We start from the raw sequence: 24,494 nt of genomic DNA, 5'->3' as shown, positions 1-24,494 counted from the left end.
TCACAATACAAAGGTGTAGGTTCTTGTTTAGGTAGACCCAAATATTCAAGAATTCTTCTAAGCCATAGAGCTTCTTTAGATGCATAATTACAACTTTTATATTCAGCTTTGTTAGAACATAGAGAAAAGAGAGGTGTCTTTCTTACTTTTCCAAGATACAACATCTGATCCAACAAAGAGACAATAACCACAAGTAGATTTCCCATCATTGGGATCTCCACCTAAATTAGAATCAGTAAATCCTTGTAAAGTAAAAGTAGATCTTGCATCATAAAATAAACCTAGATTAATAGTTCCTTTGATATATCTTAATATTATTTTAGCTACTTTAAAGTGTGTTTGTTGAGGTTTGGACATAAATCTTGGAACTAAACCAACACTATATGAAATATTGGGTCTAGTAAGGGTGAGATAATTTAAACTTCCTACAAGTTGTCTATAAGAGGTAGCATCAACAAAAGGAATGTTTGTATCAACCATTAACTTAGTTCCTAATTCACATGGAATAGAAACATAGTTATAATCATTCATTTGAAACTTGTTCAAAAGATCTTGAGCATACTTTCTTTGAGAAAGAAAAATGCCCTTAGGTGTTTGGAATATTTACATTCTTAAAAAGTAATGTAAAATTCCTAAATTAGTCATTTGGAATTTGCTATTGAGTTGAAACTTAATATCAGAAATCAAAGTGTTAGAACTTGAAGTAAGAATCAAATCATCAACATATAGAATAATAATGATAATATCATCTTGAATATGTTTAATGTATAAGTTAGGATCATTTTTACTTCTATCAAAACCTTGAGAAATAAAAAAGGCATTAATTTTGGAATACCACTCTCTTGGAGATTGCTTTAAACCATAAATAGATTTCTTTAGTTTACATACTAAATGCTTATTACCTTCTTTGATAAAACCGAGTGGTTAAGCCATATAAATTTCTTCATGTAAATCACCATTTAAAAATGCACTTTCAACATCCATTTGATGAATAGGCCTATTAATTTTTGAAGCTAAAGAAAGCACAATTTTTATAGTAGGCATTTTAGCAACTGGTGCAAAGGTTTCATTATAATCTAAACTTTCAATTTGGGAAAATCCCCTAGCTACTAGTCTCACTTTAAACTTAATAATTTCATTATTTGCATTAAGTTTGGTTTTATATAACCACTTGCATGAAACTAAATTCCTACCATGAGGCAAAGAGACTAACTCCCAAGTTTCATTAGAGATTAAAGTATCATATTCCTCTTGCATAGCTTTTTTCCAATAAGGTTGTATCTTAGCTTGTTCAAAAGTTTGAGGATCATTAGAGTTCATGAGAGAAGTCATCAAACTATAATTACAATAATTAATTCTCCTAGGTTTAAGTCCACCAAATCTAGTAAGATAATCATCACTTTCATTAAGTAAACCTTGAACCCATTTAGGTCTTCTCTTAGTAGTAATAGATTCATCACTAGAAGAAGAGTCATGATCTATAAATGCATCATTAGTATCAACATCATTACTAGAATTAGAATAAATAGGAGGAATAAAAGAAGAGACTTGAGGATACCATGTAAGAAATTGAGAAAAATAAAAACTAATAAAACAATCCAAGAGAGCTTAATGTGAAGAATATTACCATAAACCAAATGAGTTTCCCAATGGATCAACATGAATGGAGACAAGAGATTTTGAAAGGGGAAAGCAAAGGAAACCCCTTGTGTAATATTAAGAATGTGGCAAAGAAGCCTAAGGAAGGAGAGAGGAGGAAGAAGGATTGTGGAGCAAATTAGCTCATTACAATAACATCAAGAAGATGTAAAGAAGAAGTAGTTGTTGAAGAATGAGAGAGGCATCTCTTTTATAGAGATGAGAAAGAAGTTGCATGTGTAACTCCCATTTCTATGAATGCCACCATTCATAATAAGTGTGTGCAAAGTGTCAATATCCTCTTAAGGAGGAATAAAGTACTTTCTTTAATAAAGGAATTACAAGAAAGAGTTATCCTCACATGTGGACTAGAGGACAAGAAAATAATATGTCCTTCACATGTGTACTAAAGGATAAAATACATAAGGGATACCTTGGTTTATCTCATTTAATAAATAAATATAACCAAGAAAATATTACTACTTCTAACAAGTCTAATATTGGTTTTGACAATTGAGTGTCACCACACTTAAGAATTTTTTTTAGTTGATGCCGAGTCACAATATGTACTAAGCCAAAAATTCATCAAGTGGTGAGTCATTTAGATGTCAAGCAGATAGATAGTGCCAAGCAAGACAAAATTTCTATATCTATTGAGCATTAGTAATCAGTAAGTGTCGAGTAACATAGAATTAGCATAAGAGTTTGTGTCATAACAAACTAAGATGTAAACTATTTTTGAGCTGACATATAATGAATCTTGAAGGATTAAAAAATAAGATGGAATCTATTTCATTCCTTATGCAATCAACATGCAACAAATCAAAAAAATGGAAAGATTTGAGTGGGAAAAATGGATGAATCTCAATCATAGCTTCATACCTAACCCTAAGTCATGAAACATTTTTAAGGAGATTGAAACCCTATAATTAAAAAATGTATGAGAGAGTATGTGAGAAGAGATTGCATGCAAGGAGTGAATACTAGCGAAGTTTGAAGGTAGTGAAAGGGGTGAAAAGACTTAGAAGAAGGAAAAAATTGAAAAATTATTTAACATCAAAATAGAGCATCAATACTTTATAACTGAATCACATCAGATCAAAGAGGATTAGATCAAAATGGACTAAACATCAATCTAAAATCAGAAATTGAAGATTGTAAGTTATTAGGTCAACACATTCTACTATACTTTCTAGCCATTGTATTAGGAGAATGAAAATCCTATGAAGATAGATTAGTTTAACAACCATTGTGTAAATCCTTTAACATGGTGATATTTCAAGTGAGTGTTTGTAAATCCTTTAGATATGTACATCATTAATAGGGTGTTGAAGCCTTTAATAGGGTAGGCCTCTCACAAGGTAGACCACTGCTAATCGTCAAAATTTGTAACCTTGACAAGTTACATATTGTTGCAATGATAAGTTGTGGTTGTCATCCGCACCCCAATTTTACCTTCTCATTTTGGAGAGTTTTTGGGTGATCAAATATTATGTTGTCTATTTTCATGCATTCCTTTAGTTTCATGTTAAATAGAAATGTTACATGCATGTATTAATTTTAGTTAAAAGTTCTATAATTGTAAGTTGGTACTTCTGATTCACCTTGCCCTCTCATAAGTCTTCTTCCCAATTGTAAATTCCAACACATAAAAAGTGAATGGTCTAAAGTCCTCTAACAAGGCTCACTTCTAGCAAGGTAATTGAAATCCTTTAAACGAGTCACATTTAACAATGTGTATTGTAACCTTTAATAGGGTTGTCCTTTCACAGGGCATAACTTAAGAAGAATGAAAAGAGTAGGATGTTACTGGTGGTTTATACCAAATTGGGTTTCCACATAAACCATTATGTCAAGTGTGTTGATGATTTTTTTATGTTTCATGTTTTACATTTCTACAAGTTGATTTGATAGTAACCTACCAGTTTTTAATGATTGCATAATCCTATGGATGCATTCTTGAGTATAAATCTTTTATGGGTTCATTGAGATGAGAGAAAAGTTTTATTTATACAACTAGACTTTGAATAACTAATTCACCCCCCCCCCCCCCCCCCCCCAGTTATTCTAAAAGAAATCTAATAGAAAATTAAGATCACACCATTGAGACAAGAAGATAAATACATTTCCATAAGTTTTCCTCTAGTTTAACATCTTGGCCGAATTAGACTGCACAATCTATACCTTCTATTCCAACTTGTAGACTTCATATAATTTTTTTTTTTAAAATCCCAGTCAATATCAGCTTCCTCTTCTACAACTATAGGCCAAATAGCTACAACTTAGCAAGTTCAAATCCCTACATAGAACTAAGGAGCTATAACTAGTAATTCAAATGTTTTAGGTTTTCAAAAAGGCTAGTTAACATGGATAAATACAAGAAAATTAACTTTATAGGTATCCTTGGTTTTCCCCATCCAGTCTCAAATGATTTGAGGGATAAGGTCATCAAATTCTTAGAAAATATTGCTATAACTAGTGAAGAGAATCTTGGAAAATTCACTAATATGTTTAATGACTATCAGTTAGATCATGAAGATGTGGTTATGAAGATATTTTTGCACTCACTCAGTAAAGATGCAAGAGTTTGGTTTAGAATCTAGTGAAGCTCTTTATGAAGGAGTATGGTGACAACATTAGTACAAGTTTTATGTTGAATGAGTTCAATAACATAAAGAAAAATCATAATGAATCAACATTTAATTTTAATGTAATATTCCTAAAATTAATGTATAGGTTATATATGTTATAAAACTAGGTGATAATGTGTGTCTTACCACTTATTTCAATACCTTTGATAGTAAGATGGCCTGTATTTTGAGAGATAAAGATCTTTAGGCTTTAAGGGATGCTTTTAAGATTGTTGTCAACATTCAAAACAATAGGAGAGTATCTGGTAAACTAGGAAGAAGAGATGATCCAAAATTGTTCAATCCTAGGGGCAATAGAAAAGAAGATGATAAACTTGTTACAACTAAGAATCCCAAGGATGACAAGATTGACTAAGTTTTGAATCGACTTAAGAATTTGAACCCACTAGTGAATCATGCAAATAAGCCCAATTCTAGTGAGAAACCTCAATTAATTAAAACTTATAATAAGAAGACTAGACTGCATAACTATCCATATAATACAGAATGGAAGGATGGAAATCTTGTTCCTAACCCTAACCAAGGCATAATGGATAAAAGCACACCAAATACACTACAAAAAAAATCTATAAATATGATGGATGACATGCCTTCTTGTATCATTTTCTAATCTCCTCATTCTCCTAACTATCATGATATTGCACAATCATTTTCTACTAATCAGAAAACCTAACCAAAGGGTATATGCATTGAGAGGTGACAACCTTTTTTTTTCTTTTTTCTTTTTTCATTTTTGAAATAGTGTGTAGATGCTATAGTCCATGTATGCACTATGTCTTGGTTGAACCAAGCCATAGTGCATATGCACTTTAAAAAAAGTGAAATTATATAAATGGGTTGCATACCCACAGCCCATTTATTTTATCTCAATCTTTTAGCTTCTTCCAATAGCAGTGCGTATGCAAGTTGGATAAAATGAAACTTTTCACCACCCACCTTGCTGATATGCCTCCTTGCAGGGAAAATTCAAGATCACAAGCATGCCGACACCCACACCATAGGTGATCTAAACTTCATTTTTCATTGTTTGATACATTTTTCATATTGTTTTGTAGGTTTTTTATATTGTTTTGTAGGGTTTTTACAATTTTTATTGAGATTTGTTTATTTATTTAGATTTCAATTGATTTTTATCGAGAAATGTCAATAGTCAACCAAAAAATCCACAAGAACCTTAAAACCCTCAAGAACCTCAAAACCAAAACCCTCGCCAAGAAGAAGAACAAATTCTACAACCTGAACCAATTGTGATGGGGACACGACCCAAGAACAGAATGGACACAATAGAAAAGGGGAAATTATATTAACTGAGAAAATAAGCTAGTACAATAGTATAGAGAAAATAAACTTCAAAACATGCCCTAAGGGCTTACAATAGCATAATTCTAGAGATAATTTCTCCTTTTAGTACCTCCTCTTAAACTCCACTCCGAACTACCTTTTACAATGCCATAAATCTCCTTAAATAGACCTCGGAGGGTTAAGGACTAGGAGTACATTCTAGAAAGTGCTAGTAGGCATCCACCGACCAAATAGAAGGTTCTAGAAGCTATGTTAGAAGTCGGTGCAAATCTAGAAGAATCTAGAAATGGTAACCAAACTTTCGAGAGGCATAACTTTTGAACCGTAGCTTAGATTGATGAACTGTTTACATTTTATGAAAGCTCTCGAAGCGCTCTATAGCCCTATGGACCAACTTTACTCATCCCCCATTTTTTGTCCCTTTTTGAGGTCATTTAATGCCCCTAACCTGACTTTGAAGCATTCTTAGGAGGTCTCCAAAACTCAAAAAATTGCAATAACTTTCAAACCGTGGGGCCTTTTGACCTGATTCTTTTTTTGGAATGCTCTAAATCACAATTACATTTGTCTGGCCAATTCACACCTTCTAGGTCACCAAAATGATGGCCAAATTGCATGCTCCTATTTTTTTAAGATTTTCTAGCACACTGATAGTTGAACTGTGAGAGTTGGAACCTTTATTTGACCCAAATGGGTGTCCAAAAATGAAAACACATGAAACAGAAACTAAGTCTAAGTATATTTTTTTGGGTGACACAGGATTGCCCTTATACCTTTGGATGCTCCTGCGTCAGACACCCAAGGTAGATTGAAAAGTGACCCTGTCACTTTATGAATGGTAGAGGAAATCCCAAATGGGAAACCTCAGCTGCTGAAATCAAAGTTGAGTCTTCGATCGGTCGTCCTTTCCATTTGACCAAATACTCTTCATACTGCCTATTTTTGGTACTCCTACCCACACGATGATCTAGAATGTCTTCTATCTCCTCCTTCTTAGAAGCAAGAATCGAACATGGTTCTAACACTAGCTCCTCATCTGCACCATCATCATGATACTCTGTTAAATCTGCAATGTTGAAAATGGGAGAAATGTGAATGCCATCTGACAGCTCCACTTCATATGCATTTCCTGAGTCATGTTTCTTTAGAATTTTGTAGGGACCAAATTTCTTCATTTTAAACTTGTTGTAAGTACCGGCTAGAAATCTTTCTTTTTGTAAGTGCACCATGACTAGATCCCCTACTTGGAATTCCTTATGTCTTCTCCCTTGGTAAGCCCTAGCTTTATACTCTTGATTCATCTTGGTAATGTGTGCCTGAACCTCCTCATGTAGATGCTTGATACGTTCAACAAATTCCTTAGCTTCAACACTTGTCCTCTCCCCTTGCTCTATCTTCCTCAATTTTGGTGCAGTCCTTGGGCTTTTCCCATATACAATTTGGAATGGTGATTTTCCAGTACTCCTATTTATAGAGTTATTGTAAGCAAACTCTGCTTGTGGTAGAATCAAATCCCATCCCTTGGGCTTATCTCCAACTAAATATCCCAGCAAATTGCCCAGACTTCTATTTACCACTTCTGTTTGGCCGTCAGTTTGTGGGTGATGCGTGGAACTAAATTTTGAGTTTGTTTTCAACTTTTTCCACAATTTCCTCCAGAAATACCCCACAAATTTAGTGTCTCTATCAGAAACTATACTCCTTTTAAGTCCATGTAGTCTTACCACCTCTTTGAAAAAAAAGTCTGCAATATGGACAACATCATGGGTTTTGTGGCATGGAATGAAATGTGCCATTTTGGAGAACCTATCAACCACCACAAATACTGAGTCATTACCCCTTTGTGTCCTTGGCAATCCAAGAAAAAAATCCATACTTATGTCCTCCCATGGCCTTGATGGAACAGGGAATGGTTGATATAGTCTAGTATTGTGGCTAAATCCCTTAGCAACTTGACAAACTTGAGAACTCTGTACAAAATTCTTAACATTCTGTGAAATTTGAGGCCAAAAATAATGTTCTCTAAGAATGGAAATGGTCTTATCTCGACCAAAATGTCCTGCCATCCCTCCGCTAGGTTTCTCCTTAATCATATTTTCCCTCATGGAACTCCTTGGAATGCACAATTGACTACCCTTGAACAACATGCCATCCTAAATCAAATAGTCTAACCACTTGGTTCTATCTACAACAAAAGGTTCTTTAAATGCTTTCCATGCTTTAGAAAAATCAAAATCCTCGGGGTACAAATTCTTGAGTTCATCAAACCCAACTACTTCAACTTGCATTACTGTAAGAAACAACTGTCTCCTACTTAGTGCATCTGCAACCCTGTTAGATTTTCCACTTCTATGCTTCAACACAAATGTATAGCTCTGCAAAAATTCTACCCACTTAATATGCCTCTAATTCAATTTACCTTGGCTATTTAGTTACTGTAATGCCTAATGATCAGTATACAAAACAAACTCCTTTGGCAATAAATAATGCCTCCATTTCTTTAAGGCCTGAACTATTGCATAGAACTATTGATCATAAACAGAATACTTCTTCTTCGCATCATTCAATTTTTCACTAAAATATGCAATAGGATTACCTTCTTGGCTTAATACAACCCCAATAGCACTGCCACTAGCATCAAAATCCACCTGAAAAACCTTTCTAAAATTTGGAAGTGCCAACACAGGTTGTTCTGTTACCTTCTTCTTCAGTAATTCAAAACTTCTCGCAGCTGCTGCAGTCCATTTGAACTCTTTTCTATCCCCTCTTATTGTATAAGTTAGGGGTGCACATATGCCACTAAAATTCTTAATAAACTTCCTGTAAAAACTAACCAGACCATGAAATGATCTTACCTCAGTAGCAGACCTTGGAGTAGGCCATTCCAAGATGGCTTTTACCTTCTCTGGATCCATTTTGAGACCGTCAGGTGATATAACAAACCCCAAATAGACTAACTCCCTTTTTGCAAAGATACACTTCTTCAGATTAATTAACAGTTTCTCTTCCCTTAGCCTTTCAAGGATACTACGAATATGTAGTAAATGTTCTTCCAAAATCTTGCTGAAAATTAAAATATCATCCAAATAGACAATAACAAGTTTTCCCAAGAACTTCTTAAGTACCTCACTCATGAGCCGCATGAAGGTGCTTGGGGCGTTTGTCAATCCAAAGGGCATGACTAACCACTCATAAAGACCCTCCTTGGTCTTGAAGGCTATTTTCCACTCATCTCCTTCTTGAATCCGTATCTAATGATAGCCACTCTTGAGATCTATCTTTGTAAAGTATTGAGCTCCACTCAAGCAGTCCATAATATCATCCATCCTTAGCAAAAGAAATCGGTACTTGATGGTTATCCTGTTTATAGCTCAAGAATCTGTACACATCCTCCACTCTCCATCCTTCTTTGGTGCAAGTACTATAGGTACTACACATGGGTTCAAGCTCTCTCAAATCAAGCCCTTCCTCAACAACTCCTGAACCTTTCTATTTATCTCCTCTGTTTCAGTAGGAGTCATCCTATGAGCAGCCTTGTTAGGAAAAATAGCTCTTGGAATCAGATCTATCTAATGACTGATTTCCCTTACTGATGGCAATCCATCTTGAACATTATCAGAGATAATATTTCCAAATTCTCCTAGTAAATCTGAAACTTCAAGTGGTATTTCACTACTACTTTCTTTATCTTTCTAGGAATCAAAGCATAGCACATATGTTGATCTTTCATGCCATCCAAAAACTTCCTTCCATCAACAAGACAAATCCTAGCACTGCTACATACCTTTTCACCTTCCTTTTTCATGGGCTTTAATTTGTGGTGAACTCCATCCTTTTTCAGAGAGTATGTGTTTGCATGTCCATCATGTACTGCATGTTTATCAAACTGCCATGGTCTACCCAACAATAGATGGCAAACACCCATCGAAATAACATCACATAGAACTTCATCATGGTAACTCCCAATTTTAAATTTCACTAAACATTGTTAACTTACCAGGACCTTATGATCATCTTTTACCCAAGCAATCTGATAGGGCTGGGGATGTTTCTCCCTCTTGAGCTTCAGCTTAGAGACCATCTCTTCTGATACCAAGTTATCAGTGCTACCACCATCAATGATCATGTCACAACATTTATCCTCACACTTGCATCTGGTATGGAACAAACTCCTCCATTGTCCTGGTTCAATCTCACCACTTAGTAGGACTCTTTCATATACCAAGGTCTCTCCTCTTTCTGCATCCTCTAAATTTGATGATTGTGCATCCTCATCCACATGAGCAACCCTAGCTTGGCCCTTAGCTCTCCTATCTATCCTTCCTTGTCATTGAGGGAATTCAAAGACACGATGACCTTCTTCATTGCAATGGAAATAGGTGACATGGAAGCCTCCTCTTCCTTGTCCATGTCCTCTACCTCTTCCTCTTTGATTTCCATAGTCTTGATCATGTGAGCGGTTGAAACCATCATTCCTCTGGTTCCTGCTAGTACCCACATCTTCATTTTTCTTTTGGGTTTCATTGCAGCCTCTAGATGATCTACTACTTCCCCTTCCTCCTTGACTACACCCTCTTTGTCTTCCTTCAAACCTTTTATTCAGCTTCTCTTCAACTTGTAAGGCAAACTGGTATGCCTCTTCAATGCTGGTCATTCTTACCAGACTTAATTCCTCCTGGATGCTAGGTCGCAACCCACTAATATAATGAGAAACCTTCTCCTTATTTTCTTTTGTATGCCCTACTCTAATCAAGAGTCGATAAAATTGCTCTATATATTCTTGGATTGATCTTCCTGCTTGCTTTAACCCATGCATCTTCTTAAACAAATCAAGCTTGTAGTCCACAAGAATGAACTACTTCTTAAATTTGTCCACCATGCGATCCCATCTTGTGATCTTCTCCTTTCCTCTTCTATTTCTTTCCAATTTAACCTCTTGCCACCATATTTTGGCATGGCCTTTTAGTTTGGCCTTTGTAAACTTAACCCTATCTAGGTCCCTGATATCCTCATAGTCAAAGTATTCTTCCAGTTCATTGATCCAATCAATCAACTCATTTGGTTTTAGATTTCCTGAAAATACACCCACTTCAATTGTCGGTCTTTTCTCAAACTTAGTAATGGCCCTAAAAATCCTTTCCTCTGTATGATTTAGAACTTCCCCATCAAATTCCCCTTCTAGTGCCATAACTTCTTCTTCATTATCATCCTCACTGTCGTCACCAGCAGCAACATTTGCTCCTCTACGGAGCTCCTCTTACAATGCTTGTACCTGCCTTTTGAGGGCTCTAACCTCCACAGGATTAATAGCTCTGTCCCTTTTGCCACATTCTCTTCATGGAGGCATCATCTAACTCAAACCCACAACCACACAGTCCTAGTGCAAACTGCCTCACAGTCGGCGCTCTGTCTACACACTCAGGAAAACCAGCTCTGATACCACTTGATGGGGACACAACCCAAGAATAGAATGGACACAATAGAAAAGGGAAAATTATATTAACTGAGAAAATAAGCTAGTACAATAGTACAGAGAAAATAAACTTCAAAACATGCCCTAAGGGCTTACAATAGCATAAATCTGGAGATAATTTCTGCTTTCAGTACCTCCTCTCAAACTCCACTCTGAACTGCCTTTTACAATGCCAGAAATCTCCTTAAATAGACCCTGAAGGGTTAAGTACTAGGAGTACATTCTAGAAAGTCCTATTAGGCATCCACCAACTAAATAGAAGGTTCTAGAAGCTGCGTTAGAAGTCAACGCAAATCTAGAAGAATCTAGAAACTGTAACCGAACTTTCGGGAGGCATAACTTTTGAACCGTAGCTCTGATTGAAAAATCGTTTACTTTTTTAGAAACCTCTCAAATTGCTCTATAGCCCTATGGACCAGCTCCACTCATCCTCCATTTTTTGGCCCTTTTCAATTTCATTTAATGCCCCTAACCTAACTTTGAAGCATTCTTAGGAGGTCTTCAAAACCTGAAAAATTGAAATAACTTTCAAACCATGTGGCCTTTTGACTTGATTCTTTTTTTGGAATGCTCTAAATCACAATTACATTCATCTAGCCAATTCACACCTTCTAGGTCACCAAAATATGGCCAAATTGCATGCTCCTATTTTTTTTGGATTTTCTTGCACACTGATAGTTGAACTATGAGAGTTGGAACCTTTATTTGACCCAAATGGGTGTCCAAAAATGAAAACACATGAAATAGAAACTAAGTCTAAGTACATTTTTTTGGGTGACACAAGATTTCCCTTATACCTTTGGATGCTCCTACATCAAATTGCAAGACCTCCACCTAGCACACAAGAAAATACAATAAATGAAATAGAAAGAGGCAAAATTGAATTAGAAGGACTCATTGATTGGTTGAAAGAATCTAGATAAACCAATCCAATGAGGACTCAATTGGTATCATCCCTCGAATCCATTAAGACCTAGATAGCCTCAGTTAGTGGTTAGTTAGATATTTGGTGGGTTAAGAGGGATGAATAAAAAATATTTTATGCAAATAAATTGTAATATGAAGATGTTAAAAAAAAAAGAAATACCAAAAGGTAGCATATGTGCATTATTTAGAAAACTCGATGAGCAAGATACTATTAAAGAGGGTACTAAATGGTTCCCCATCCATTGGTGCATACATGATGCTGTTAGAAATAATTTTTGGGATAGGTGGTGGATGGTTTTTGATGCACCTCCTTGCAACAATCATGAGGTCCTTATGTATTTTTTGAAGAAATTGTATTGTGAGTTTGTCCTTGGGGAGATCCCCAATTATTTTGATATATTAGACTCCCAGGGTAGAGGTGGGGGGTCATCATTTGAGAGGTTGAGAGCACGTCATGACCCTAATGTAGTTAGGGCACTTGTGGTCAAGCCACAATGTGAGCATGTGACTATTCCTTCAGTTGTGAAGGAACATGTAGAGGCCAGTGCTCTAGGTACCATTAATGCTTTGACACAGACCCTCATCCATTCCACTATCCCATTAGTTGAGGGGGAGCCTTCCACATATTGTAGTCACATGTGCACTTTATGTAGATCCTTATGCATATTTGGTACTCATGCTGGAGATGGTGCGGATGATGGGCTCATCACTGATTAGTTCCTGAATGAGACATTTGGCATTGACACATAGGTAAATTAAAATTATAATTTACTAATTTAATCACATTTCATATGTATAGTGAATGATTAATCAATTAGCATCTATTGACATTGTTCAAAATTCAGGGTCAGAGTGTTGGTGGGCCTAGCAGTGATCCTTTGGCCCAATTTTTTGTCTTGTCCACGAGTCCAAAGGTATGTATCAATTTAATCATTTAAATCAATACATTTATTTATTAAGTAATCATATTAAGGATTGACAAAAAAAATTATGCATGTGCATCAGTTCTCTATAGGACAATCAACCTTTACTATGGACTTGGAGCATAGACATCATATGAGCTATGTACAGGTACATTTGTTTCATGTTAATTTAATTCATTTGATTATATTTGTTTCATGTTTTGTGTTACATGTAATGTGTATTGTATGACATGTAGCTCATGATGTTAGACACTCCTCATCTTCGATAGTCCGTCGATCATGGAGTGGTAGCAGCTGTGGCTAGGTCACAACCATTGATTGATGTATGAAAGAATTTTCTTGGTTTTACTTGTTGTTTATAATAGTTAGTATCAAAATTTCTAATGTTATTTATAATTGATTATATTGATTGAATTTTTGTAGGGTTTCGTTATGCCTAATCATTCACGAGCCTTTGATGTGGACTTACAGAGCAACTATTTGATGGCAGTAAGAAAATAATTAATTTTGTGTGTACATATATTTGATTTCAATGTTAATAAATATTGATTCACATCTACTTTGTTTGTATAATCTTGAGTTAGAGAAGAGCCTCAACAAGAGGACCCCATCATCTCCATCATCTCCCTCCACATGAGGATAGAAGACCTCGAGAGATTTGTTTCCTTCCCCTCATAGGAAGGAAAAGATATAGTTGATCTAGACATGTATATATATAGGCATTACTGGACATATTTGATACACATTTGATGTATATGAAATTTTATATTTGATGTATGACATTATTCAACTTATGACATTATTGGTTATCATAATATATTATGTGTTTGTTAATGTACATGACATTATTGGTTATCATTTTATATTATATGTTTGTTCATGTATGACATTAAATTAGATATGTTTGTGTATGACATTAAATTAGATATGTGCATGTATGACATTAAATTAGATATGTTCATGTATGACATTAAATTCAATACCTAATTTGTTTGAAACTTTGATAGAATATTGATTAGCAATAAACTTTATCACTATTTAAGCATAAGTTAATCATTTCCAATATGTCATCGTCACATGATTTATGATCTTGTTCATGTTTAAAGTTTTCCTTCTCTATCATTCATTTATCAAGTTTAATTCAATACCTAATTAGTTTGAATTTTTGATATAGTATTGATTGGCAATAAACTTTACCATTCAAGATCGATCTCACAAAGTTTAAGAGGTGCTACTTGATAGCTTGAATTTTTTTTGAGGTAGTCACAAAAGGATCAAATGCCGTGGAAAGAAATCCATTACTGTAATATACCTAACACTTTGCTTAACAAAAATAATGTCTGGTACTAGTTTATTCCAAATTGAAGCAATCAAATTCAAAATACACTAAGCATTACATAAAATAGCTGAAAATATAATACAAGCCCCAATAAGCATAATAACAATGCAAGATCTATAATGGTATTACCTAAAAATCAACATTGAACCAATCCTACCCTTTATAGTATTAACCTAATGCACAAAGTGATATTATAACTATGCTCCTACCCTCTATTTCACCCATATATTTTATGTCTTAATTTTTCTATCAAGATTAGTGGTATGGAAAATACTTTGGGAGGGATCACTAGATCACAAGAGTTGTGTCATCTTGTGTTATCCAAGGTCAAATTCTTCAACTACACCAATGTTGTATTCATACAAACAACAATCAACCATGCAGGTGTCCTAGATTAATGTGTATATTAGATTCATTTTATTACAATGCAATGGTTATAAATGATTCTTTCTATGTAAAAAATTTGTAAATTTAATTATTCAGGTTAATCTTAAATATTGTTACATAAGAAGAATATCAAGTTTTACAATTGCTAAGAAACATTAATGTATGCACATACACTTAAACTTAAAAAGGATGACTTAAAGAAGAAAAATTAAGTAGGAAGTTGATACAAAATCAACAAGAGAGTTCTAACATGATATCTTCAATATTTTTTGAATTAGAGAAAACTAAGTATTAATATTATGATCTCTATGAATCTATATCACCATCTAGATGTCTCTCTGTATCTCCCTGACTCTCTCTATTTTATGTCACATTCATCCTCTTCTTATATCTCTATTCATTTATCACTATCTTTTTATTTCCTTTAATCTTCATGTCTACCTACACCTTCTTTTGTTTCCCTCTATCTCTATGTATCTTTTTTTCTCTCCCTCTCTCCTTCTCCCTTTATAATTATATTTCCCTACTTCTCTATCTCTATCTCTCTATATATAAAAATTTCATATCTCTCTATCCTTGTATCTCACTCTCTCTTATTCCCCCACTCTTTATATTTCTATTTTTTCCATATCCATTTTTTTCCATATCTATGTAGCCATCTATCCTCTTTATCTCCACCTCACTAATGCAGGGATGTTGAACAACAAGTGAGGTTTAAGCACTTTCTTCTTCCTAATCTACCAAACTAAACTTGTAACCTTCCTAATAGCTTACTCCTTTAGGATATCATTTTTGTGGCCAATCCAAAGTGATAGGGTTATTTGTGAACTCCTCCAAGGTGAGTACTTCTCCAATCAAGATCTTGCAAATTTTTGTTTTAGGGACACTAGCCCTATTGCAAGCCAATAACTATAACTCTTCACCAATGGCTTCACCAACCCCACGTTTCTATTGGGACACCTTCCTTATGTTGAACTAATCAAGAATCAACTCTTGGTTTAACCCTCCAATTGTCGTATAGTACAAAATGTTGACTATCATAGAATTCCCTATAGGTCTCCTACTCTGATTTTCTAGACTTAAAATCCTCTTCAGTTGAAATCTAACTATTCTATGGGTAGATTCAAACACCTTTTGGAATTTATTGAAGATTCCAAAGCCTAGATTCCCAATTCCATTCTTGTAGCACCTAACCCATGCAAAGTACATAGACCTAATAAGGTCACACTAGGTATGGTTTTCAAAGTAATTACTAGATAATTGGTGCATCAATTGGTATATGGCCTCAAACCTCCTCTACTAACCAAAAATAAATCAAATCCACCAATAAACTACACCCATCAATTCAATTCAACATTTTAAAAACTTTTTGGTCTCAATCCTACCTGAATACACTAAGCTATTCAACTTAGGGACCAATGCAATCATGGTTTTTCCATCGAGACACCTCCTGAGCTCTAGGAATCTATAATTATACCCTCCTTACTTGAATGTTCCAAAATCTTAGAGAAATCCATTAACTCAAATAAAAGTTAGGGCTTTATTTGTGGAATGAGCTCTTAATAAGCCTTTTCCTAGATTGTTTCTAGAGAACTTGCCTTAAACACTTTAAATCAAAACTAAACTATCTCAAACCAATTTAAAATATCACAATAACACAAATGATCTTCAAAGAATCAACTTAGTTTGTAAGAATCACCATAGATACTATCACACAACTAAAACCATACTCCCTAAGACCAAATAACTTAAGTCCCTTTAGTTAGGAGTTCTTCTAAATTGAAAGTAGTCTTCTTAATGTTTTTAAGTATCAATGAAGTAGCATCCTCCAATAAATGGCATTTCCATTTTACTAGGTATTCATAGCAAGTATACCTCTTGGTTTGTTTAGCTATCCTCTTGTCTAGAATGCATTCAATTTCTTGTAATGGTGATTGACGGAGGTCTTGCAGCTCCTTGTCTTATGGTAGACCTTCATTACCTACAATAGCAATACTAGTAATAGGACCTTTATATGAATATAGGTCAACTATATCATATAACAAGTTGAAATTAGATAACCATTAAACACTTTGTAAAGTACTACCTACATATAATTATAGCCGCATCAACTAAGCTCAAATTAAATTTTAGAATCTAGGAACACATCAAGAAAGACATACGAAAGGTGAGATAGATTTGGCAGTTGGCAACTTTGTACTAGCCAACACTACAAGTTTCAGCATCACCTGAGATGGCATCATAAAATGAAAATAGAGTGTGATCTCCAAAAAGTGAGAGAGAGGTTATTGTAGGTCTCTACAACATGGTCTTGTAGAAACTAGAATCACATCCATACCTCATACGAGCTCTGAGATATGCCTCATCAAAGATGGCAGTGCAATGGAATTTAGTGACCCTTAGGGACATTCTGGTTTGGCATGCCCAAGAATGTTTGAGTGTTGAAGGGGATAGGACAAAGCTGGAGATAGGGTTTACCTAGCCACCTAGAGCTAATAGAGTAGATATTTTGATCCCACAATGAAAGGTGTGAGAGATTTGGCAGTTGGAAACTTTGTACTAGCCAACACTACAAGTTTTAGCATGACCCAAGATGGCGTCATAAAATAAAAAAGAAGTGCGATCACTAAAAAGTGAGAAGAGATTATTGTAAGTCTCCACAATATTGTCCTATAGGAACTAGATTCACATCCATACCTTGCATGAGCTTCGAGATATGCCCCATCAAAGATCATAGCCCTATGGCATTTAGTGACCCTTAGGGGCATTCTAGTGTCACGTGCTCAAGATTGTTCAAGCGTTGAAGGGGACATGACAAGGTTTTGTTATAGGGTTTACTTGGCCACCCAAAGGTAATTGTGTAGATAGTTTGATCCAACTATGAAAGGTGAGAGAGATTTGGTAGTTGGCAACTTTTTACTGGCCAACACTACAAGTTTCAGCATCACCCGAGATGGTATTGTAAAATGAAAATAGAGTGTGATCTCAAAAAATTGAGAGAGGTTATTGTAGGTCTCTGCAACATAGTCTTGTAGGAACTAGAATCACATCCATACCTCACATGAGCTTTGAGATATGCTGAGTCAAAATTCACAACCCTATGGCATTTAGTGACCCTTAGGGATATTCAAATTCAGCATGCTTGAGAATGTTTGAGCACTGAAGGGGATAGGATGAGGTTGGGGATAGGATTTACATAGCCACTTGGAGCTAATGGAGTAGACATTTTGATCCCATGATGAAAGGTGAGAGAGATTTGGCAGTTGGAAACTTTGTACTGGCCAACACTCCAACTTTCAGCATCATCTGAGATGGCATCATAAAATGAAAATGGAGTGTGATCTCCAAAAAGTGAGAGACGTTATTGTAGGTCACTGCAACATGGTCTTGTAAGAACTATAATTGCATCCATATCTCCCACAAGCTTCGAGATATGCCCTGTCAAATATTGCAGCCCTATGGCATTTAGTGACCCTTAGGGACATTCTGATTTGGCATGCCCTAGAATGTTTGAGTGCTAAAGAGGATAGGACAAGGTTGGGGATATGGTTTACCTAGCCACTTAGAGCTAACATAATAGATGGTTTTGTTGGAGTTTTAAAAAGTACTAAAACTACTAAGTGACAAAATGCTTAATACCAGAATGATAGTACATACACAATCTAAAGACTAGCCTATTCTTATTAACAATTGCATATCTAAGGTATTTGGACCCAACTTCAACAAAAAAATACATGGTTTTCTACTCTTTTGGCTCTGCAAAACTAGGGTGGGTGTACCCAGGGATGGTTCAAAACTGGAACAATATATGAGGATTATTCTTAGTTTCATTCTGATTATCATTTCAAGATGCTCAAACATATACATAATTCTTACTAACTTGGTAAAAACATCCCATAAACAGATATGGCCAAGAATTCTTCTATAGATTTGTAGATTTTTTTAACAACAATGGCTAACTAAAGCTAAAATATTCCATATAGACAAGTGCTGGCCAACTTTGAAGATCTATAGAAAATAAAAGTAAAATTTGATTTGATGATACATTTGAATAACCATTTATAATATATTTCTCCTTCAGCTGAAATAACTTGAACAGTGCCTAATCCATTGGGGTTCAGAGCCTATAGCAAATTCTTAGATCTAATTTGTTGCTTTACAACAAATTCTATCAGCAATTCTTATCAGAATTTATCATTCAAAATCCTTTTCAATACTTAAGAAATCTCATCACATTCATCAAAGCCTTTATTTAATCCATTGAATTAACAAAAATGATAAATGGATATACAACCTAACTAGATTGCATTCAATTGCATAAGCTTTTACTCATACAACATCAAGGTAGCTAAGTATTTAAAAGGAGACAAAATTTAGAAAGAATTGATATGGGGACAGTTCATAATTTGTATTCATTTCCTTTGAAAATGGTATATCCTTTACAATAGAGTCAGAATGGCTTTCCGAAAGAAACACAGCTCATTCTATATTCATGTATTCTTAGAGAATTGCCAGAAAAATACATTACAAACTTGCTTTCAAAATTTGGACCAAAAACTAGACTAAGCACAATACTTAGAAGAAATAGAATTTAGACCATTCTTTAGCCTTGGGATCTCACTTAAATAGTGTGAGATGCAACAAGCTTTAGGCTAAAAACAAAATGACAGGTGTCCTTTTACAAAAGTTGGGTGAATTACCCTTTTTCAAAAGAGAACCGAACAAACAAAACAAAACAAATAAAACAGAAGGCAGATGACAGCTGGAGCATAAAATCTTCAATTTTGTCCTTTACTCTAACTACTCCCTATTGGTAGTGCTTTGATTTCTATGATTGCTTCCCAAAAAAATATTTCTCTTTTAGTGGACCAATCACATTCCTTAACTGTTGTTAATTCATCCACAGTTTTCTGCCACCTGGCATCAATAATCACCCTTCCTTCTATGATAAACCTATTCACTTCAGTTTCAATCTTGAAAAGGGTATAAATTAGTTCACTAAAAAGACATTCATCAATACCATCTTGGAGAATGGATACCACTTGTGGCAAGTCTATAATGTGATCAAAAGAATTAGACCACTCATCAAAATCTTTTAACTTATCATTGGAATCAATAACAGAAGGAATTAAAGAATATAAACCATTTGTTGGTATTTTCAATTTGCTTTGAATTACTACCAGCCTCCCTGTGAAGATTTGCAATAATTCTTTCATTTTGTCCATACCCTCCTTCATAGAAATAACTTTATCTGGGAGATCTGGCTTCTTGGCTAACAAGGGTATCAACCTGTCAAAAAATTACATATATGGTCCCCACTGTTGAAAAATAGGCTCAAGCCATTTAATTGCACCCATGCATACCTATTCTATAGATTGTAGACTGATGAATGTATTATAAGTATCCTGAGATATTCTTTTCAGAATGTTGATTCTATGATTTAACACATTCATCAAAGCATTTTTCTTGGTATTATTGTCAACCTGGGAAACTTCTATTTCCACACTAATCACAGGCACTGACATTGTTGTTCTGATAGGCATTTCTTCTGTTTGGGCCTCTGCTTCTACTACGTTCCTTCTTTCTTCCTCTTTCCTTGGTGCATGTTCTGCCTCTACTGCTATCTTGAGCTATTCTTTGAGGGATTTTATTTCTGTTTCTAGAATCTTAATTTTTTCCTCCAACTCCTCTATTCTTTGTTTCTGTACATGGCTCATTTTGAGCTCTTCTTCATATGTTCTTCTAATATCAAGGCGCTCATTGAACATTGTAGCTAACTTATCCTCAATTTCATCAACCTTTTCCTCATTCATAAGAGCAAAATGTTTTACCAAACTAGAGATTTCCTTCCTAGTAGTGCTCTCTAATGTCCACACAATCATATTTCCCTGAGCAGTTTCTTCTATATCCATCATCTTAGGCTTCTTGGTGTCAGGGGCCACACTCCGTACTGCTAGGATTTTAGTGTCCACATTAAAACCTAACCCTCTTTTAAAGCCTTCACTGCTAGTGGATTCATAACTGATGGCCTTATCTTGTCTTCTCATTTGATCCAACACAAAGGCTTTCTCAATATCCCAATGTGGTATTACAATCATCCCACTCCTATGTACCAATTCCCTAGCATCTGTAGCAGTCATTGTTTCACTTTCAGGGTCATAAGCCAATAGTTTTTCAACTAACTCTTTATTTTTCTCTAGATCTTCTCCTGGCATGAGACTCAATGTGAGTTCATTTTGTTTGATTTTATAGAGAAAACTTTTAAATTCGGATGATTTAATAAAATCATCATCTTCCATGAATTTCTCAGATTGAATGAGCCTATCATCCAACCTTGATGCTACAATTTGCATGTCAGTAGAAGCTTTTCCTACTTCAGTAGCCCTTTGGTGAAAATAATTTTTCCTAATATCAGCAAAATACTCACTACTTCTAGACATGACTTGTATAGCTCTACTTACCACCTTTTCAGGGACGTGCATTGTCTTTTGTCTCTTATTTCCTTGTGGCACCCAGGCTGAAGTTGATGGCTGCTCTTATTCTAAATCAATTTCTAATTGTGTATCTAGTTCAAGGGATTCTCTATTTATAATGGCTTCTTATCCCTCTGGCTCATGAGGCATTTGTAACATAATATGATCAAAATTCTCAATCATTTTCCTTAGATTATTAGGATATGGAACTTCTGTATAAAAACCCTTAAAATTAGGGTTGGTCCTCTTCAAAGCATTCTCTACTTTCCTTATTTCTTCATATTTCCTCAATAACTCATTTGTCTCCCTTGTTGCTACTATGTTGGAAATTAGGTCCTCTACAGGGATAGGCTTACGTGGAGGCAGAACAAAACCCCTAATAGCCTTAACCTCGTTTGCAATATAACTGTCAGGATCATACATCCTATAGGGCCTGGTAGCAAATTTATACTGACCTAAATAGTTACTCAATTCCTCAAAAGCATTCTTGCCTATTTCAAAGTCTCTTACCTTAAAGGTTCTACATACAAAAGTAGGATTATGTAGTCAGGGAGGGATCATTTCTTTATTCATCAATAAGAATTGCCAAAAGAATTCAATAATGGCCAATCTAGGGGGTAGATATTTAGGCAATAGATGAGGAAGCTGTGGGCATGCAAAAAATCTGATTAAAGTACATTCTTTAAACAAAAATATGCTTCCCTAGTTATGATCTAATTTTTTTTTTCATCTAAGAAAGAGGGCCTAAGCAGAGTCTTCAAAACATTGGGTTCCCTAAAGAAAGTATGATCTAGCTGCCTCATAATAACAAAACTGAACAAATTGAAAAAAACTAAGGCATTTGAATAGAAGAAATCATTATGCCAAATACGAGTCCAGAGTTGCACAGGTAACTCACCAAATTCATCAGAAGTTTGATCGATGAAGTCTCCACTGATGTACCCAATGTTGCTATACAGGATAAGGTGCATCAATAATGAATAATGGTGGTAATTGAAGTCTTTCAGTTCTCCTTTCTTAGCATCACAAATCTGCATGTGCATACTATCAATGATAAAGGCCACATAATCATACTCCTTATGATGAAAAGGATCCTGTATGTCGCATGCCATCAGAAAAAGAGAACCATATACACAATCCTTTGCACCATCACTTCCCAATACTTTGTGCAACCCATACACTTTGTTTTTGAAATAATTTTTGAACCTACTCAAAGGTAAAAAGTCTCCAACCTTTTTTGGAATTAACCCTGCATTCTTAACTCTGTAAGGAATGTGCAATAGCATGACATTGTTTACAAAATAGGTTTTATTCCTAGCAAATTTTCTTTGTAAGTTCACAATGTCAATAGGTACATCCATTTGTCCCATCAATCCAAAAGCCTCAATAAAAGAAGTTCTGTCTAATGTATATAGTACACTCCCATTATGCCTGTGGAAAGTCCTGGTTACTGGATTGTATGAATTTATTAGGGCCTTCAATAGGTCAACATCAACGAACACTTCTGGAAAAATTAATTTTTCCATATTTCTATTCCATGGGTTACATACTAGCACATTCTCTATTCTATTATGATAAAAGTACATGAAAAGATCATAGCCAGTAATTCTAGGGCATTCATCATCTCGAACAAAAGCATAAGGGTCTTTGAATATATGATCGTTTGTAGAAATTGCATTTAATGACCCTGGAAGGAGTTTTAGTCAGTCTTATGCATGCTTGTTCAATTTTCTGACCCTTGTCTTCTTTTCTATTTTGATAGCAGATTTCTTCCTTTTTCCTTCTGGTGTGACTTCTACCACATCATCACCCTCATCTTTGCCTTTGAATTCTTCTGTGTGTACCTCTTCAACTTCTTGGTCGGCCATGTTTTTTCTTTATACTTTGAATTCTTCTACAATTTCACAGGATACACAGAACTCTGTAGCTTTCAAAACTTCAAAACAACACAAAAATAGGCTTCTTGAGGTTGGCAATTCAATTAAATCCTTGATGTTTGAATTATATATCTGCCAACCTTTTTAATAAATTTGGCATGCATGAGCTTTAAAACTTATGATCACAGGTCACCATCAGGGTATATCAGCCACAAAATTAGATTTTGATTGTACTTTTCAAAGCCTCATTTTGCTTGGCTACAGTAATTTTGTCCTTTTTTTCTTATTTTTCGTGACACATCAAAGGTTTTTTCTTATATGACTATCTTTTGTTCTTACGCTGAGTCAAACCCTCAATCTTCATGATGCCAGAAATGCTCTTGATGGATCTCTATGCTCACTCGGAGAAGCTTCAAAATGCCCTAATCGTAGGAACATAATGATGCTTTTACACTATTTTGAAAATCCCTTTTACATTCCTATGGAACCTTTTATCCCATAGGATCTCAAGCCCTTTTACTATATGTTTTCACTTATACGATTTAAGCTTCTTCTATATAAGCGTAAAGATCCTTAACTCTGTCTTATTACCTTTTACGCTTACACGTAACCCTTTACACTAGAACATCGAAAACCTTTCTACTAACATCTCCGTTCTTATGATTCCACATTCCTCGTGTGAGCGTAAAACCTTCACTCAAGCCATCCTTCCATCCTTTATGCTCCTACGTGCACGTATCTGCGGAGACCTTGGAAATTCCCTCTATGTTGTTTCACTTACTTCATTTCCTGGGACAGCGTAAGGCTTCAAAACTTATCTTTCGCTCTTACGACTTAGCTTTATTCATATCACCAGAGAGCCCTCTCAACCGCTATTGTGGTCTCACATTTTCCTTTTATCGTATAAGTGTAAAGCCCTCTTTCTTGATCTTCCTTTTCACCTCTTTACGCTTACACGCTGAGACTGGATCCATAACCACAGAAAAAGGAAAAAATAGCTCTTCATTCATATGCTTAACTTACAAACGTAAGGGCGTAATATCAAAAGCTTAAGTCATATGCCATGAGGGATGGGCCCATCTGACATAAATGTCATGCCTCCATCTGATTTGCTGCAACTGGGCCCTTCTGACACTACAACAGGTCCCACATGATTCCTTTACTACTAAAAACAAAGCTTTATAGTTTTCCGCAAACCCAAGAATCGTAGACATGTAAACACCATGAAACCTTGCCTCCATCCTTACAAAAAAAACTTTACTCGTAACATCGTAATACCCTCGCGTACCCTTTAGATCATGCTTTACACCTTTACGCTACCCATTGAGACGTATATGCATAGATCACATTGTAGGCTTCCCCACTCCTTCACTCAAGGTATTTACTCGTAAGCCCGTAACAAGAGCTTTTCAAAGTGTGTTAAATCCTTTACACCTTTACGCTGTATTAGAAAGCGTGGCCATGAAAACCAAAAGAAAAAGGCATTTCGTTGTTACGTGAAACC

Source organism: Cupressus sempervirens, chromosome 8 (assembly GCF_028749045.1).
Source record: "Cupressus sempervirens isolate cs-2001-9-10 chromosome 8, ASM2874904v1, whole genome shotgun sequence".
Lineage (NCBI taxonomy): Eukaryota > Viridiplantae > Streptophyta > Pinopsida > Cupressales > Cupressaceae > Cupressus > Cupressus sempervirens.
This window is presented reverse-complemented; position numbering follows the sequence as displayed.